General features: G+C 34.5%; 1 long non-coding RNA gene across 1 annotated transcript; it reads left to right on the top strand.

Moving 5' to 3' along the window:
• The first annotated feature begins 259 nt into the window (after positions 1-259).
• LOC107847380 lies at positions 260-806 on the top strand. The gene is made up of 3 exons (XR_007051692.1): positions 260-370; positions 587-685; positions 773-806. It is a non-coding gene; the product is annotated as an uncharacterized LOC107847380 (long non-coding RNA).
• The last annotated feature ends 14,621 nt before the right edge of the window (positions 807-15,427 follow it).

A 15,427-nucleotide genomic window follows, 5' to 3' on the forward strand; every position in this document is an offset into this window, starting at 1 on the left:
AGTCTCGGCACACGGTGCTAAATCAAGCCCAATTGCTGTGTCACCAGCTGCTAATTTACCAACTATTGTGGCTTCAGAATCATCAAGTTTATCTGGTAAGGTTTCTTCTCCGATGATTGAAATAGTTGAAATAAAGAATTCTTCAGAACCTACTTCGCTAGCTGTTGCTAATTCGAAGAAAATTGGAATAGCAGTAACCTTGGGAAATTCTTCTACACCACCGATGTATGTTTTCAGATTTAAATGTTATAAATTTGCCTCTGGTTTGTGTTGCTTCTTATTTGGAATTCAATTTTTCTGTAGCTCTGAGACTACTACAACTTAAGATGCAGTAGTGTATGGTGATGGATTTTCTTCGGAGAATAGAGAGGTACTTTGTCCTTCTGAAATACTTATACAATTAGTTAATTACTGCTGGTTACTGGTTAAAACACCAAGAGAGCTTTTCGTAGCTGTTATGCTGGATGTTGATCCAATAATTTTATAGTGCAGTTGTTAGTCAACTGCTAACAGGTGAAGAATATGCTCCAAATTCCAATGAGGTTTACTTTTGTCCTTTGTGCTTGATGTTGTGCCTAAAATGCAGAATGTCAAGAAAGATGCTGCAATAACTGAAATCGGAGATGCTACTTCATCAGATGAGAAAACAGTCGAGCTGGGACCATTAGTTTATGAGAGCAAAGCGGTATTGTTGATTATTGCTTTTTGTCCCGTTTAATGTATGTTCTCGAAATTTCTCTTATTTATATTTTAAGTATCTGATTTTATTTAGGAGGCAAAGAGTGCATTCAAAACTCTTTTGGAATCTACAAATATTGGGTCTATTTACACGTGGGATCAGGTTTATTACTTGACTGTTTTGTGCGTACCAAAAAATTGAGGGAGATCATTTGACATGAATTGTATTTGTCAGGCCATGAGAGCAGTAATTAATGATCGGAGATATAGTGCTCTAAAATCCCTTTGTAAGCAGAAGCAAGCTTTTAATGAGGTATCTCTCCAAGTCGGCATTGGAATGGGTTAGTTGCTGCTTCAATGTTTTAGCATACCGTATTGCAAAAAGATAGATTGTCTTTGATATCCAATTGTTTCATGTTTGGTTGACTTAAATATTTTGGAAAATGTTTTCCAAATCAACTAATTTTCCTTAAATTTAAGAAAAATGAATTCCCTTCAGAAAGTAGGAAAAACATTTTCCAAAACTCTCTTTCAATCTCACTCTTAAGTTGAAATGTTTATATAACTCTCAAATGTATTTTCTGAAAAAAATATTTTTTTATTTACCAACCAAACACTAGAAAACATTTCCTGAAAAATGTTTTTCTGTCATCAACCAAACATAAGAAAACAAGTAAGAAACCAACTTGTTTTCTAGGAAAACATTTTCCTTTATACGAAACACACCCAAGGTCTATAGTGATCATTCTGAAGTTCTGTGTCTGTTCCAATATCTGAGCCAAAAGAAAAAACTAAAAGCTGAAGAGAGGCGTGTTAAACAGAAAAATGCTCGGGAAGATTTCAGGATAATGTTAGAAATAAGTGAAATTTTCTTTTGTGGGTGTCTTCTATTTGATATATCATGATATTCACATTACCAGTTTCAAAAATAAAAAGATATTATCATAATATTCATGATATGATAGGGAATGGTATTTGACTTGTTCAAAAGAATAAGTGGTAATTTTCACAACAATGTTCGTTGTTCTTAATCTTACAAGATTGCAAGGAGCTTTCACCATCGTCAAGATGGAGGTTTGTCTTTCACTTGTAATGTTAAGTTGTCTGCTGCTTGTTTTCTAATCTTGGTCATTGTATGTATGTGTTTTGGTACCTTGAAGTTGATCCATTACTTGTGTAAGTTCCATTTGATCCACTAACTATTTGCTATTGATTATTCAGTAAGGCAATATCCATATTCGAACATGATGAACGTTTTAAAGCTATTGAGCGAGCTAAAGACCGTGAGGACCTTTTTGAAGATTATGTGGAGGAATTTGAGAAAAAGGGGAAGCTCCTTTTGCATAACTTTCTTGTAATCTTCTATATGTTATAAACTAAGTGTGTGGGTTGTTGTTTCCTTATATGGTCTTTGGCTCCTCACAAATTGAGTTAGCCTTTCATTTGAGATTAAAACAAGGTCCAATTTCTTAAACATGGTATTATAGGTAGATCTATCTTGATGTTAGAGTATTATATGTTAGCCAACCTAGGTTAACTGATGCTACAAATGTCTAGTCTTGGTGTGCGATTAATGTATGAGAATCCCACACTAGTAAGGTGTATGTGCTGTAGTTTCCTTATAGGATCTTGGACAATCTTCACCCCCTAACCTAGTTTTCGAAGTTGAGTTAGACGCTGGTCCACTTGATTAACAACAGTCATTCCATTTCTTTTCTTTGCAGGATGTGTTTTAGTTTGTTCCCTTTTTTTTGTTTTGCTTAAAGAGTAGAAAGAAGGAATGTTGTAGATATTCAACTTAAAATTTTGTGTTCTTTGAATACATTTTTAATGGCTTCTCAAGGGTACAACATTTAAATTTATTCACCATTGAATTCCAATTTAAACAGACTTCCATGTATTGTATGTAATTTTTCTTAAAACTTGAAACTATGATATACTTCTTCCTCTCCCCCTTCCGTCGTAAAATAGAAAAAGTTTTTCAATACTTTCACGCAAATGTAGTTAAAGTCTCTTTGTAAATATTGTCTTCTTTAGAGAGAAATTTTATGTTTGGAGACTTTAATTTATCTCTTTCTCACTGGGCATACACCGTTAATTCAAATAGGAAGAATTGAGGAAAGCTGAACGTAAAAATCATGATGAGTTCCGAAAACTGATGGAAGAGCATGTTGCTGCGGGAATACTTAATGAAAAAACTAACTGGTGTGATTATTGCATCAAATTTAGTTTTTCTTTGAGTGATTACCTTCATGAGTTCCCTTTTCGTCTTTTTGAATTTTTCATCCAATAATTTTCTTCTTTATTTTGTGCTTGTAGATTAAAGATTTTACTGCATATCTAGCTGTCTCATCAAATACTTCAGGATCAACAGCAAAAGACTTATTTACAGATGTTATGGATGAGCTGGAGAAACAGGTGAAATAGGTTGTTAATAGGAGTATTGAATTGTGTCAACTACATTTGTTACACTAAGCCATATTTATAGACTTTACACTACAATCCCTTTTCACTTGCTTTCACTTAATGAAGGTCTGAATCTGAATGCTTAAGATATCATCCCATTAAGTGCTTTTTTTTAAAAGATTCAACCTATTAATATATCTTAATGAATCAAATGTTAAACAAAGTTTGAAAATCGTTTAGATCCTCACTAAAAAGTTCAATTCATCAGGTAAGAAAGTAAGTTAGTGCATTACTATATGGGAATATACTGGGTTTGTTGTTGTTGTTGTTGTTGTTGTTGTTGTGCATTAAATAATAGAACATACTTGGTAGGACAAAAGCATGAGATTGAGATTTGAGAGTTACCCCTCTACTTGCTTTTTTTCTTTAAATAACATATATTTTGTTGAGATAAGAACAATTTTTTTAAATAACACATATTTGTGGAGATAAGAACAATGACTGGTTGTTCCTATTAAACATCTGTGTTGTTTCTCTTTATGCCAATTAGTTTCCTCTTTTTTTTACTAGATAGTAGGTATTTAGGCTGATAGGAATGGTATTGTCGTAAACTTTTAAGTTAGGGTTCCATGCTTTTAATGTAGTATAGATAGAGATGATTCTTTCAATCTAGCCAAGCTGTATTAAATGCTACTTCACGGACAATTGTAATTGACTTCTTCTCGGTTGAATGCTATTAACGGTTATATTACCTTAATTGTTATAGTTTCTCGAGTAGAACAACTTTGAGAAGTGATCATCAAACATCCATGTTTTCACGTAGTTTCTTGACTTTCGAGGACTCCTTTAAAGTATCACACAACCACACCATTGTGTTTCAGCTAAGACTGCATTTGTTTTTATTAATATTCAGACATTTGAATCATTTCGAATGCACATCTGAATGGTTAAGATATTATCTCTAGATCTGAAAACTAAATGATTAAGGTTGGGTGTTTCTCAATATCTGAATGTGCAAAATTTTTTTATTTCTAAATATAATATAATTATATATTAGAAATTTTTATAATTTAATGAAATTAAATTATTATTTGATTAAAAAAAGAAACATTTATGTTTGTTAGTGATAGTGGAGATGGTTTGTAATGGTGGTGGTGGTTATAATAAATTAATTAATGTTACTGATTAGCAATGTTGGTGATGATAGTTGTGATAGTAGAGATAGTTGGCATTGTAGTAACTATCATGATATTGGCAATTGGTAGTGGTGATGGTGGTTGTGATGTGAAGTTGGTTAATGTTAGTTGTTGGAGATGTTGATCGTGGTGACGAAAAACTGTATGCATGATGGTTAACGATGTATTGGTGGTTGTTGGAGACGCTGTTAGCTATGATGGTGGAATGGTTGTTAGAACAGATACTGTAGCGAGTGTAGCGGATGGTGGTGGTAGAGGTGGTGACGCCGGTGACAGTGGTGGTGATGGTGTCTGAAGAATTTATGGAAGTTGATGATGTGTTAGTGATTGTTAGCGATGTGTGGAAGTTGATGATGTGTTGGTGGTTATTAGTGGTAGTGCTAGTTCTGATAGATGAGTTGGTTGGTAGTAAGGATCGACTGGTAGCAGTTGATGGTGGCGGCGTTGGCGGTAGGGGTGTTCATGTGTCGATATGGGTAGGTTATTGGTCAAAACCATAACCAAACCAACTTAATCGGTTTTTAAATTTCTAAAACCAAACCAAACCAAACAAAAAAATAACCATTGGTTTGGTTCCTGTTGGTTTAGTTCGGTTTGATTTGGGTTTTTTGGTTTATAACTTTAGTTAATGATAAAAGTTGAAAATTTTAAAAAACAAATCCAATCAAACATATGAGATGTCAACCGAGTGTTGTATCTCAATCTTGAAATTATGATGTCAATTTAGTGTTATACTTCGGCAAAGCCATGATAACACCATATGAACGCTTTTGAAATAATGTTTTAAAACTATATTTAATAGAATGATATGATAAACCCCCAAAAGGTGAATACATAAACTTCTTGCTCAATAAGGTTCAAAAGAAAGTTAAAATTAGTGATTGTGTATAGTCTAATGAATTTTAGCTGTAAATTTCAATATATAACAAGATATTATTTTCATAATTAGTATCGTTTGTCATTCAAAATATGAAATTCATTTAGAATCTCATAATGTATTGTCAACTAGATGAATACATATGACTGAATGTGTTACGACTAAAGTTAAATCATGATTAAAATATAAAATGTAACAAATATTTAGATTACATTTATGAAAAACATATAAATAATTATAATATATATGGATATCGGTTCGGTTTGGTTATTTTGTCGGTTATTTTAGAGTAAAACCAAACCGGACTAAACCAAATTAGTATCGATTTTTTAAAATTCAAATCCAAACCAAACCTAACCAAATATAGGTTTTTTTAATCGGTTTGGTTTGGATCGCGGTTTAGTTTGGTTAAAAACCAAACCGTGATCACCCCTAGTGGGCGGTGGATATAATTAGAATAATGGAAGTGGTAGGTGTGGTAGCGGCTGGCAGTATAGTTGGTAGTGATGTTGGTTGTGATGGTGGAAGTGGTTGGTGGTGATGACAGGTGATTGTGGATAGAGTGGTGGTGAATTTTATCCTACACATAAATATCTGTAAATGATATTTAGATTTGGCTTCACATCTGAATGATTAAGACCTACTCAGACCTATTAAGAGCTAAAATCCTAATAAAAACAAATGCACTTCATGGTTTGAGGTCTGAACAGGTTCATAAATCCAATAAGTGCAAACAAATGAGACCTGAAAGTAGTTTTCTGGTCAAGTTTCGACCATGTTTTGTCCATTTGTACCACACCCCAGTTTTGATTTCACTTCGGATGATATCGTGCAACTTAAAACCCAATTCAAAATATATTGTGTTGTCAACCATATAAATTGGACTAAATAAACTTAGTGCCAGAATTCGCCTCTCAAGAGGTAGTTGAGATGTAATGAAAGTAAAGGCTTAGAAAAGATTAGCCTCAGAAAAAGTGCCTGAGAGCATCTCTATTTCTCTAAATAAAGTTGCATCTCCCGCACTATTATTTTTTTGTCCGTAATACACACTAGCGACTAACAAAACGATATATTGTTTCATCCTCTGCCCTTTCTGAAAAGAATTGAAGTTGAATGATCAAATGTTATTAACATTTATCTTCTTGCTTGATGAAAGAGGGAGTTTACCTGGTATCCTAGCATGGTAATGATCCTGTTCGTCCTCTTATTCAATGATTGAATTTGGTAATGTTTTCTTGAGTTAGGATCTTGCTATGGGATGGTGAGAGTTATACATAAACTCAGATGCTGAAAATCTTTTCTTTTTCCCATGTAAGATAAAGATGTCAACTTCTATCTTTAAAGTTTGTATTACTATTTGTGTGCATAAATGATTCTTATTAAGTAAATATAACGAAAAAGCTGTTAACAGTGATGCTATCCATTTTTATTTATTCACTTTTTTTCTATTATCCAAACAGAGGTGCTTGATTTTTCCTTCAATTTAACCGGATCAGTGCAATTAAGTTTATGTGTCAAGTGTCTTGTGATATTGTAGATGACTTTGAACAAGTGGAGAAATGTTGGTATTCAAGAAAGAAATTTCATCCCCATCACCCTGCTTGTAATTTATAGACTTTATGGTAACTCAAATGCATGGACAAGGCTCCATTTGGTATCCTATTTTTGTTACTGATAAGCATTCTGAATTTGTGTTACTTGTATGTTGCTTCAGTATCTTGATGACAAGTCACAAATTAAAGATGCAGTTAGGATGACCGAGGTAATCACCACTCTTCATTTTAACCTCTGTTGTGCTTCGATTAGTACCTAATATTTTGGATGAGCCGTCTCTACTTTCAGATTGGATTGACATTAGCTTGTACGCTTGATGATTTTAAGGTTGCAATCTCCAAGTATATTAGCTCTCCACCAATGTCAGATACCAACTTAAAGGTCTAATTATGGCTAAGCACTGTATACTGTTTCACATCAACCCATGTTGAATTGAATGTTGTGAAAATTAAAGTACCCCATTCACTAAATGGATTTCTATGTATTTGTCCCATTTTTGTCTTTGGGACAGGTCCTGCATAAGATGAGTGGATTGAGTGCAAAAGCATTAGTAGTACTTCCATGTTATGTTTCACTGGAAGTCGGTAAGTTTGTAATTGCTAAATTGGCAACTCGTAGGTAGTCAACTGTGGTTAGTGGCATTTTCCTTTAGTATCAACCATAACCTATCCCACATTAAATTTGGATCTTCTTGTAATGGAGTTAATAGAAGAGTAGTGTGTCGGTTAGCAAGTAAGCCTGAAACCTTCAAGAATAAAGACGAGGACCACATTGATCAAATATTTGGTGTTAGCTTTTGCTTCCAATTCTTTAGTTTTGGTACCATTTTCCTTCGTTTTTATTTCCTGGACAGTGGTGTTTAATATTACACCTACCTCACATATCTTAAGTTGCTTAATTCAAAGCAATTTACCTTGTAGTTTTCTGTTTTTACGGTTAGTGGATAAGAGTTTTACTCTACGAAACTGGTTAAACAACATAACTGGATGATATCAACGATCATTTACTATTTTTGTAATGAGTATATTCTTCATATATCATTTGGATTTTGGTGGTTATTTATGGTCATGGCGTATAATCTATGTATGTGGGAAGAGGGAATTGCAAGGGGTATCTTGTCGAAGAATTATGCTTAGATGGTTGGGTCTCTTAAGGCTTTTAGTTTACTTTCAATAGGTTAAAACTTTTGTAAAGCATTTTATCAAAGATTATAATGCGAGGAGTTACTCCAAAAGATAGTAATAATACTCTTACATTATATCCCCCTTGCCTTCCAAACGAAGGAATAAGAGGACATACATGGACTATACTGAATCTTATTCCATACTTCCTTTCTAAACTTCATTTTCTACGCGTTTGGGCTTGCAGGGTAATTGAGTATTGAATGTGCATATTTCATCTGCATAGTTTCTCATTGAGGAGTTACTGGAAAGGGCCAGGGAGAAAGAAGAAAAAGAAGCTAAAAAGTTTAAACGTCTAGCAGATGAGTTCTATGAACTTCTTCATGCATCAAAGGTATAGTAAAAAGTTTACAATCTCTCACATTCCAATGGATGGGATCCCATGATATTTCCTTTAAACCATAACCACAACAAAATTAAAAAGAAAGGTGTATTTACCTCTTTTAGGGCAACAAAATGGGATAACGAGATGACGATAGGATTCTGACCACCGAAAAACTCACAACTGCTTCGACAGTTCAGACGCACCTCCTAAGAATGTATGTTTCTTAAGCATAAAGAGAATATTTTTTCCATCTGAGAGCCCCCCTTTCTAACCCCTTTTTTTTGTGTATTCTGAATTTTTGAAGATTTTTGCTAACCCCAAATTTTCAGCCTAAAACTTTTGAACCCCCTTTGCCTCTAAAATTTCGAACTCCAAAGAGAAAGAAGAGGAGAACCCATAAAGGAAAGGAGAGGCCAGTGAAACAAAATTCCAAAATCCCCCAAAAAATCCCTTTTTCTTGCTCTAAAGAGAGATACTTATAGAAGGGGATTGAGGGTTCATTTTTTAAATTCAAAAGATCCGGACCCTAATGAACTGTACCTCTATTTTGATTTGCTTCAACAGAATTCCAAAAAGTGGCTAATAGAAATTGGTGGAAAGGGAATAATCTTCACAAGCCAATGAAAATACTCCACCTATGTACGAATTCCTAAACCTCTATTCGAGAATTTTGGGATTTGAATGTTGGATGAGAAACCTAAGTGTGTTTCTAGAATATTCTCGGCATCTTCTCGTATGGATTCGTGTGGAACACTCGTGACCATAAAGAGGAAAAATAAAATGGGTTGGATTCGGGTGCTGCATCCTATTTGAAGCCATCCGCACTTATGGTTTTGATTTGATATTTTCATCCTCTCGGATGCTCTCGACAATGCTTCAAGCAAAAAGTGTTAGTGCTAAACATAATTCACGAGAGAGGTATGCAATCTTTTACCATATCTCCATGTGAGTTTTGGCCTGAAAAACGAAGTCATCTCTTCATGTACTTGTTTGGAATGAAATAACTGGCAATACCAAACACAACAACCCTCTTGGTTGTTGTATAATTATGACATTTGTCGGTTGAATATGTCTTCAAAGTAGGTGGCCCTTTTGGACACCGGCGATACTTTATGCAGAACGGTCTCTACAACCATGTAATCTTGTGCTGGTGTGGCAACCCTTTGGTTACCTATATCATTTGTTGCTTGTGGAATGATAACCTCTCCGGTTATAGACGATGATCGATTTATAAATTTCCTTTAAATTATCAATATTTGGATAGTCTTACGTATTATTTGATGTTGGATACGAGGCGACTTACAGATATCCTTTTGATTTCTAGCTTTTAGGTAATCCTGCACATAATCTAACTTTGAATAACAGATGGCTTACAGATATCCCTCCAATTGCTAGCTTACAGGTGTTCCTGCACATCATCACCTTGGATACAATATGACTTATAGATAATCCCTCAAATTGTTAGTATTTGGGTAATCCTACACATAATCAATCTTGGATATGACACGGCTTATAGAGAACCCTTGGATGTATCAATTTGATAATCTTCCATGTTCTCCGGTAAGGATTTAGTTGCGAATTATGGATAACCTTTGAACTATCCATTTTTGGGTGATGTTGTACACTATCCGGTTAGGATTTTGTTGTGGCTTACGGATGACCTACAGGCTATCAACTCATATGTGATCTTGCACACTATCCTATTTCAAATAATATGACTTATATATGACCCTAAAATTGTCAATTTCTAGGAAATCTTATATATCATTCATCCTTAGATAGCGACTTAAAGGCGTCCCTTCAAATTGTGTGCTCTCGATGCATTCAGATACTGATTCATAAAATGATAAGATATCCTCGACGCCAGCGTTTATGTCTTGCATGCCAACAAATATAAAATAATGATAATATCCTCGACGCTAGTGTTGCATCTTGCGTGTCAATAGATATATTGAATGCCGATGGTATCCTCAACGCCAGTGTTGTGTCTTACATGTCAACAGATATATTGAATGCTGATGATATCCTTAATGCAAACGTTATGTCTTGTGCGTCAACAGATATTGTATGATGATGATATCCTCGATGCCAACGTTGTGTCTTGCATGTCAACAGATATTACATGATGATGATATCCTCGATGCCAGCATTGTGTCTTGAGTGTCAACAGATATATAATAATGATGATATCCTCAATGCCAGCGTTGTGTCTAGCGCGTCAACAAATATTGAATGATGATGATATTCTCGACGCCAGCGTTGTGTCTTGCATGTCAATAGATATATTGAATGCTGATGATATCCTTGATGCCAGAGTTGTGTCTAGCGCACTAACAGATATTGAATGATGATGATATCCTTGACGCCAGCGTCAGGGTCTTGCTTTCTGCATGTACCTGTACTCAAGGTAGACGATTAGTAGGCATAAATTCACCTTATCTAGCGACTATTTTTTTTTAGAAAAATTCTAAATACAATATTTGTAAAGAAGACAAGACACTTTTGTTTGTCCTCCATGATCTCAAGAAATGAGATGGACAATTTGAAAGGTCGTCAATCAATGGGTGTTGAGCTGGTTTTGGGCTACCAAAATTACCGTTATTAAGCCTTATATGCTCTGTCATGGCTCCCGAATTGCTTGGGGATTTTTCAAAAGAAATGCTCATTTTGTGTATCGATCCCTGCATCCACAAAAAATGATTAGTTTGAAAGAAACTACTCTGCGTTGACCTCCTACGATCCTTGATTTGCCCTCGCGATCTTTTAGGTATTTCAACATGTTGGGACTTCCACCCCTGACTCCCCGTCCTAATTGATGTCTAGGCAATCACTAAGTAAAACATTTATATAGATTTTTTTCAAAGTACTCTTATTTTTTTAGAAAATAGTTTCTAGAACTCCTGCAAAACTTCGAAAAATCTCTGCTAGCCATGTAGTACTATCCAAATACCTCATAATTTTCTACATACCTTCTCATAAGTAGTACTAGTTTACAACTACCAACGAAAAAAGTCAAGGGGTAAGGTCACATAAGAGACATGATCAACCTTAATCTGATATTATAACCCCATACGATCTTATCTACTTATGCGGATTTCTCAGCTCATACTTACTTACTCAAGCATACATTTAGATTGCCTTTAAATTCCTCAAACAACCATGAGTCTATAATCATAGCTTACTCGCTAATATAGCTATTTTTCACATTCAAGCAACCAACAAATCACCCTGACTAACAAATCCTTCTCTACCTTATACTAAACTAACTCACAAGGACGAATCACCTCTTTACCAACTCCATCTCATGCAAACAGATTCAGCCATACATATATTAAACCAGCAAAAGAACAACAAGTTGCTAGTGAATCGAAATAGGCCTCACACGGCTTCACTAGACTTTGGTTTTGTATTTTAGACAAGAAAATAAGATGGATGACAAGGCAACTATGCTAGTGAATCAAAAGAGCCCCACACGGCTTCACTAGACTTTCATTTTTTTTTTCAAAAACACCATGATATCAAGATTACATATTTCAAGAGATAGGAAATTGACACATAATATTTAATGGTCTAAGAATACACATCTTACTCTGTATAAATAAAAATCTGAGTAAAATAATTCCCCCATGGACTACCATACTATCCGTACGTGCTACTAGCTACCACATTAGTTTATCACTATAAAGGGATAAATCACCCTCAAATATCGGTTATTCAACTGAAATATTCATTTACACATAAAATCACCCTCATTCTGACTTCTAACTTTGTGACTTCACATCACTAACTTCTTGGTCTAATTTCATTATCGATAGGTCATGACAATAACACTTTAACTTATACTACTATTCGGGTGGAAATAAAGTTCTAACATTCTGCTATACACCATCCACATCTGTATCAAGATTTTTTTTAGGGACTAGATGCATTTAATACCTTAAGATGGAAAGCACGATTCCATCAGGATCAATGTTTACATCAGAATCAACACATATTGAAGCACCAACAGACTCCTCTCGATTCTTTGTATAATTTTTTTTTCTTATATGACACAATCGAAAAAGACTATATCATGTAGATTCTAAACTTCTTGCACTTGAATCACCCTAATAATGGGACATGTCTGAGAACATCAGAGTAAGGAAAGAATTTGGGATGACTTTACCTTCATATGGGCGACACCATAGCACGAATGACAGTATGAAAGAGGAATATTTTGATTCTATTGCACGAACTAGAACATGAAGAAAGAGAGACATTCCTAAACGCCTAGTACCGTCCTGCTTATAAGTGTGGCGCGCACACACCCATAAACTAGACTCTACCCAACGTGATTTTGCAGACACCCTGGGACCATGAACTGTGCTCTGATACCAAGTTTGTCATGACCTGAACCGGGGCCCTGGCCATGACGAGCATTCCGAACCATGAAGGCCTGAAACACCCCTATTTGTCCGATAATCATGCACATAATTCATATGATAAAAGAAATGCGAAAGATAAACAATCTTATGGAAACATAGTCAAGAATCATATCAAATCAGTAATGGGGAATAATGTCCCACAATCTTAACACAACATCTCTATAACGTCTGCGAAATCTCTACTACATGACTGAAATAAATATCTATCTGAAAATTGGGAAAAGGCCCCCAGTAGATCTAAAACTAATAAATGATAAATAAATCTGCCAGATATCAGGCCTTCCGAAATATAGAAGGCTCACCAAGTGACTCTGCAAATCTGTCTGAGGAATTTACTGATTTTCTGGACCCCTAGACTGTGCCTCCGAACTTGGGAGGAAAAGGGGTCAATACAAAAGTACTGGTATGCAGAGATATCAAAACAAAACATAATATGTTTACAAAATATAGTTGAGAGCCATTATAAAGCAGTTTCATATCAAATCATTTGAAAACACATGGACGTAATATAATTGTTTTCAACAATAATATAATACAGCTGAGCTTGGTGGAATACCCTACATATCACATTTACACCAACTGTCAAACCTCGGTTACCACCGAGATTAGAGTATAAGTGAGGGGAAGACACACAAGATCACACAGCAGGGTGTCTCAACCTAATGGTAGTACGCAAGATCACAAAGCAAGGCTCCTAACTATAGTCCCAACTTGGGAATGACAGAAAGTCAGGTACGGAAGATCACAAAGCAGGGTACCAAATTCCCATGTCGGCAAACACAGTTTCTAGTGATGATCCCTTACACTCAAATGCCTTCTTCGGACATCCACCTATCTCATGTAAAATCAATGCATTCAAATTTCTTCTGATTCAATCACATATCATATTCTTTAGGGTATCGTCATACCCAACTTGCAATCCATCAATATCACATCATTCTTCTTATTCAACCATTGTATTCAACATATTTCAACACAAATAGCCCTCTCATTTTCAAGTCAAAACCATACCAATTATCAAAATATTTTATGTCATGCTTTTTATGATGTCTTCAAACAATTTACATCATATGAACATTTAAAATAAATTCACATCAAGAGAGGGATTTCATATAATTCATGCTCTCAAATTAACGCCTTTTCGAAACACATGCATATACATATATAATATGTCAAATCACTTCGAAAATAGGCCTAAAGACCAAATCAATATTATAGAAATGTTCAAAACATGATTATATTCGTTGTTTTAAAACCCCCATTACAAAACATGAACTTAAAGGCGATGAGATTTTAGGATAACCCTACGTACCTCTATATGTGAAGATGATAAGTGTTTCTTGAAGCCTACGTTCTGGGGATTCCAAATATGCAATTAGTTTCAAAAACCCACGGTTGAATCTTGAGTTGCTTGGGTTTTTATTTTGAAACCCTAAGGAGAGTTCTTAAGCAATTTTGATGAATGAAGGTGTATTTTGGGGTATTTGGGGACTGAATTTTGTGTTTATGGCTAAATAAGGGTGGAAAAGGACTATTTTGCCCCTAAAACGGAGTGTTTAAGTCACTTGAGTAGTAATGTATGCGGCACACACCTTATCGCATAATATAGGTTGTGCGGCGCACTCTTTATCGCACACATTAGATTGTGCGTCGCACACTTTATGACATAAGTTAGGGTGTGCGTCGCACACTTTATGCTGCACAACACACTCCACTTTACAAAGACATAATTTCTTCCTCGGGTGTCGGATTTTTGAGAAATTGGTATCGTTGGAAAGATAATTAGAAGTCCTTTCATTTGATATATAGTAGGCACTCTAATTAAATATATACAAATAGTAATGACTGATTGAAGTTGACCTAAGTTTGGACACTTACTAAAGTTCAATCGATGGAAAAACTTTCAACTCGTCCTTGAGTTAGGGGACCTCTATGATCTCAATTCATTATCAACTAGATTTATACACCACATAGTTGATTAAAACACTATATTCACAATAGATTTATGGTTTTTGGAATGTGTACAAGTAGAAATGACAATTTACGTTCAAGTCTGAAAGTATGGGGTGTTACAAAAAATTATTGGGTTATTGGTTCGGTTCAATTTTTTTTTATTGGGTTATTGGGTAAACTGATAACCCAATAAGAAAATATATATGACTTATTATATATTTATCTTTTATTTCTACAAATTAACAAACCTATTATTTCAATTATATAAACTCTTAATTTCTCCTAACAACATTTAGTTCAAACTTGAAGATTTTTGTAAATTTAAACACTTCACGTAGGATTTTTGTTACAACTAAGATTCATTTTTTACATGTTAGTTACTACTATTTCTATTTTATGAGTATTTTCTTATCGGTTAAACCGAAAACCGAATCGTTAAGGGCTAAAAACTGAAAAAAAAATATTTTATTGGTTTAGCATATTTAAAAATTGAAAAACGATAAATCTAACGATAATATGTAAAACCCAACCAAACCGACCGATGCACTCCCCTAGACACAAACGCTTTAATTACTTGACAAATTGTATGAGATGCACACATTTTGTATGACAAATTGCGATATAAGACTCGCATATAAATATTTATTTTAACTTTATATGATAGTCTAAGTATTTATTTGTGCAACACTCAATATTAAAATATATAAATATTTGTTGAAGATGTCAAGTTGAAAACACATTTATGTATTATGTCAAACGTATAATTCCTTTTTTGAACTGTATCTATAACATGTAGCTTGAGTGAATGTACTCTAATTTTCAGCTGACGAACT

Source organism: Capsicum annuum, unplaced genomic scaffold, assembly GCF_002878395.1.
Source record: "Capsicum annuum cultivar UCD-10X-F1 unplaced genomic scaffold, UCD10Xv1.1 ctg81847, whole genome shotgun sequence".
NCBI classification, from domain to species: Eukaryota; Viridiplantae; Streptophyta; class Magnoliopsida; order Solanales; family Solanaceae; genus Capsicum; species Capsicum annuum.